This window comes from Cucumis sativus, chromosome 1, assembly GCF_000004075.3.
Source record: "Cucumis sativus cultivar 9930 chromosome 1, Cucumber_9930_V3, whole genome shotgun sequence".
NCBI lineage: Eukaryota > Viridiplantae > Streptophyta > Magnoliopsida > Cucurbitales > Cucurbitaceae > Cucumis > Cucumis sativus.
Window position 1 is genome coordinate 21,051,888 of NC_026655.2, and position 5,323 is coordinate 21,057,210.

General features: G+C 33.1%; 1 long non-coding RNA gene across 1 annotated transcript; it reads left to right on the forward strand.

Moving 5' to 3' along the window:
* Nucleotides 1-1,722: 1,722 nt before the first annotated feature.
* LOC116402347 lies at nucleotides 1,723-3,007 on the forward strand. Its single transcript, XR_004214837.1, has 2 exons — nucleotides 1,723-2,140; nucleotides 2,691-3,007. It is a non-coding gene; the product is annotated as an uncharacterized LOC116402347 (long non-coding RNA).
* The last annotated feature ends 2,316 nt before the right edge of the window (nucleotides 3,008-5,323 follow it).

The window sequence follows — 5,323 nt, forward strand, 5'->3', positions numbered from 1 at the left end:
CGATCAATAGAAAATACTTGTTTTCAGCAAGAGTACATGGTGAAATCGGTTCGCACATATCTCTGGCAACAACCGCTCTTCGCTGAGTAGTCTGACATCCTCCTGATCACATCTAGTGTGTGTCCCCTCCTGGGACACGGCCATCATCAAAGCTGGTTCTTCTTCGACGACACAAGTTAGATGAGCTTCATCGTCACGATCTTTTCCACGACATTTCGACATGTAATGTCCCATCTTGTTGCAAGTGAAACACTTAATGTGACTTTTATCACGAGTGTCATTTTCAGTGTTGCTAGTGCCTCGCACTATTTTGACGCTCAGTGCCACGACCACGTCCTCGCCATCTTCGTCGATCGATACCACCAAATATGCACCCTTTGTTCATCGAAGAGTTGTCACCACTATGTCCTGTCTAGCTTTCCATTCGGCATGAGTAAGTAGGAGTTGTCAATCGGTGTTGTTATTGTTTTCTCGGAGTCGCGTTGTTCGTTCCTCGTACGCCATCATCTGTCCAATTACTTCTTCAAACGGCATGGTATCGAGCTCTTGGAATTGCTCGATTCTAGTGATAATGGAAAGATATTTGTCGAGGACGAAATCGAGGAGCTTCTTGACCAATGATGAATCCTCAAGTGCAACTCTGAGGGTGGTGAACTTGCTTACTAATCCGCTAATTTTTCCTGCGAACTCATCGATCGTCTCAGTTTCCTTCATCCAAAGAACATTAAACTCACTCTTCAAGGTTTGAACTCTCGCCATCTTCACTCGCTCACTACCGAAGTACCTTATCTTAAGACTATCCCATATTTCCTTTGCAGTCTTCTTCTTTGCGATTTGTAGAAGCACGTCTTCCAAGATGCATTGGAGAATGTATGCATGCGCATTCTTGTCTTTCTTCACATTCACTTCGGCTCCTCTTGCTGGCTCTATTGCTTCCCAAACTCCTTGGGCATCGAGGATTGCTTCTGCCTTTATCGTCCACACCGTGTAGTTGTGTGGAGTTAACATCGGGTAGAGAATTGGCATTATGCCATTCTCCTTTGTTTGCTGCGAGATGCCTGCCATCTTCGTTGGAATATGTGATGAGAAGACAACCTGCTCTGATACCAAATGTTGGTTTTAAAACAAAGGATCTGTAAAATCTCACACACTTTTCTTGAAGAAAACAAAGATAAATATTTTGTAAGATATATTGCCAAGAGAGAAAATAAATGAAACTTCTTGCCTTTATTCAATTTAATGGATTAATATTTATAGTCTAAAAAAGAAACAAAAATTAATAACCCACTAATTTAATGCTCGCTAAAATTTGAAAGATAATTAAAAAAATAAATAACCAAAACCATAAATAGAAAAATAACTTAATTCTTCCGCTATAGGAAGATCATTGAGATTAATAGCAACAACCCAACACTCCTAGTGCCCTGATTATTCCATATGAAGGACCCAATCCGACGGTATACAAGTTTGCGAAAGAATGACACGAAGAATGTGATATATCGAGGGCATGACTGGTGAAGGTCGCCCCTAAAATGAAAAAGTGGGCGGACAACACATTATAGCCCTAAGATGAAAGTCTTTTCAGTGGAAAGATCTACGGTGCATTAAATTAACTAGGGTCCACCTTTCTTTTAAAATCATCGCAAAATTCTGTGGTATGTGAAAGAAAAGGCCCAAAATTCTGTAGTAGGTGAAATGAGAGATGGTGAGTGAGCCACGCTTGTAAACACTTTGAAGAACACGTGGTACTCAGGTCATACGAAAATCAGAAATAATTACTCTGTACTATTCAACTCATTTGTACCCAAAAATGGTGAAATTTCTCTCTGTTCTTCAATGGTCCCTCCCAAGCTCTCAAGGGTTTGTCATCTTCGGGTCAACGTAAATCAGAAATAATTACTTTGTTTCTTTTCTTTTATTGTTTCTTCCAAGCAAGCTTCTAATGGGTGTTGAAGTTTGCAAGGAAAATAACATCACAGTAGAAGAGTAAAGGAAGAAGAAGAGACTAACACAGGAGCTACGTGGTTCGATATAATTGTCTACATCCATGGTAAGGGGTTTCTTGAAGAAATCAGATGAGTCGTTTTCTCTCTTCACAAAAGCACACTTTTACTTTTTCTTCTTGAACAGATATGAACAGGTAATTATAATTTTATACCAGTCAGTACAAAAACTGTTTGTAAAGTGAAAATAGAATATAATTTGTTGGAGTCGCTTTCTTTCCAAAAGAGTGATATGGCATATTAATTTGCAATGAGGTAGTAATTTTTATAAATTTTATATCATTTTGATTTTCTTATATGATTTTGTTTTTCTTTCTCTTTCTTCTTTCCTCTCCCTCCTTCTTTCTCTCTCCCATGCATCTCTCTAATTATGTGTTATTCACAACTCAAAACTTCCATTTTTTAAATCGAAAGAAGCAAAGAAATGTGATACATTTTAGAATATCTGTGGCCCTTCTTCGGAAGTCTACAGTTTATTTCTAGGAAGAGCTTCGTATTCCCATATTTTATTAAAAGAATGTTCTTAAAATAAAATATATTCTTTTAATTAGAATTTTATCTCAAGATATTATTTTAAAGAAAGATCTGATGAATGTAAGATTTTATCTTTGTTTCTTTCGTGTGGGAGTTGATAGAATCTTGAGTTCCTATATTTTCTCTTTTGTTTGCATTCTGGTGGATGAGCAGAAAATTGAAAGACAGATTCGCATCATTGGGAAGCAATTCAACAAACAAGTAAACGATTCATTGGAATTAGTTGTTTTCTCTTTCTCAAAAGAAGATCAAGTTTCACTGTAATGAAGAAACACGAAACCTTGATCAGTTGATTGAGGAAAAACTTGATGAAAAATATAGTATGATAGAATCACTCAAGTCCAGATGAAAAATATCTACATTCTCTGAACTTATAATCACAAAAATTGTAATTATGATTCATATCTTAAAGAAATAAAATCTTAGATCCTGGGTCATGCACTCCCCAGAAAACATCTACTGGTTAACCATATCTTATGTTCCTTCTATCTCAATTATTTACTTATCTTGATGTTTTCCTGATTTTTTAAATACATTTTAAAGGGCATGGCAATTTTGCGTAGAAACAATGTTTCAAGGATAATTTTGGGACAAAATAAACTAAAATGGACCTTTATTTTCTGTCATCATTGATAGTCTTTAAACAAGTTCTCAATCTTCATTTCATTTTCCTGTGAGTATGAAAACTCCAATGAACCCTATTTCTCTCGAACTTTCAAAACACAACCAAAAATTCAAGATTTACCACCTAAAATGATAGATTTAGGATTTGTGTTCCTTAGGATATTTTGTCAAATAGTTTATAATATTTAAAACAAAAATTATTTTTATGAAGTTACCCAATTTTCCTATAATATAGGAATCTTGGTATGAGTTTGTTTTTCTTTATTTGTAACAAGGTATCTACATAAAATATTCTGGACATATATATGAAGATTGGTGGTGGTTGTGCAATACGAAAAAAACCCTATTCCAGAAAGATATATGAACTCGTCTTAGAACACTGTTCAAAGTGAAGGTTTAATAAATATATCATATTGATCTTGACATTGTAGACTGTGTTGTTGATATGTGAATGGTAGACTGTGTTGTTGATATGTGAATGACAAGAAAGATAAGAAATATATTTATGTGAAGACTATTCAATTGAGGAATTAAATCACGAAGTCAGGAGGAGTCTGGATTAGTTTTAGAAGAGATTTTGTGTATGGTCAAGGGAGCCTGAGTTTACTTTTAGTTATGATATGACTATTTAGTGTAACTAGTGAGATAAGTTACCTATAATGAATCTCAATAATATCTCCGATATAGGTCATATTTGATTAACTAAGTTATCAAAGTGATATAGAAGGTATTTAACTTACTTTTCAGTTTTAACTTAAGAGAAAGGTTTTGAATTTGGAGTTAATAGTTTCGGGGTAAAATAGCTCGGACGGCTATGGAGAAAACTTTACTCCAAATAAATGGTTGGGAGACAGAGAGAAAGGGTAAAGGGTGAGAAAATAGAAGTAAAGTAAATGTAAAAGATTTACTCCAATTAAGTAAGCATGGCATGTTATATAAATAAAGCATTAACCAAAGTACTTAAAAATGTTGGTTGAAATGCTTGAACAGAGAGGTTCTTTTAATACTTTATCTATTAAACACTTCATAAAATTTTCTAGTTTTGTTTTATGATTTTAGGGATACATGCTAAAGGTTTTATGTTATTTGAACTTTAAGTTTTTGCTGAAATTCTTTACTTTATAAAATGGTTTTAATTCTTTTTACCTAAGTTACAAAGAGTTTACTTTGGAAGCTGTATGCAGGCATATAGTAAGGACCATGTTAGTTTAGAAAGTCACGTTGATACAATGACAAGTTATACTTGTAGCTAACGAAAATGTGGACTGGAATTGAATTACATTTAATGGAAATCACAAAATATAATCAATAAACTATAAAGGCTGATTAGCATAATTGATCTTCTTAGTTCAGAGAGATTTTAAATAATATAAGACAGCCAGTTTTGTTTCAATCTCCAATAGAGTTAATGCCAGCTTTTAAGGACATTGGTTATAATGTCCTCTCTTGTGACTAGATTACTCATTTTTGGAAAGCCATTACTTCTGGGTTAACCGTTTTATAGTGAATTCAATTGCGCAATAAAAGTTAGAGAGTAGCGTTTTCTAGTGTGTATTTCTTGTGTATCAACAATAATTGAAAATAAGTCTCAAACATGGCTTTCCTTATTGGTAACAAAATACTTTTAAATTGGCTTACCTTTGTAGGGAAAAGATTGAAAATGTGTATGCATTTATCAAAAGTTGAAGTTGTTTATCTAAGCTTTCATACCCAAATTGGGAATATTGTGTTCTCAATAGAAAAACAAGAATAGTCTATCATGTTAGTAAAAAAAAATACCAAATGAGATAACAAATTATTGTTCGAAGGTTTGAAACTATGACATATAGTTCACAAGTTTGATTGTCAGTTTAAGCTTGTTTGTTTCTAATTAAGATAAAGGTGCAAAATTTGTTATATAATAAACATGTAAACATGTAAACAAATTCTAAATTTACACAAAGTGTAAATTTATGGAATGATATTAAAATATATGAATAACATTAATAATTGAATATAATATAATGGTTATACATTGGAAATATATTCTTACCAAAATCAACCAGAATTATTATTTACTAATGTAACAAAAAAATCAATATAATAATGATTTTAAGACTATACATAGAATGAAAATTTGGCCGAAGAATATATAACATGAAAAATTATAAATTCACCAAAAT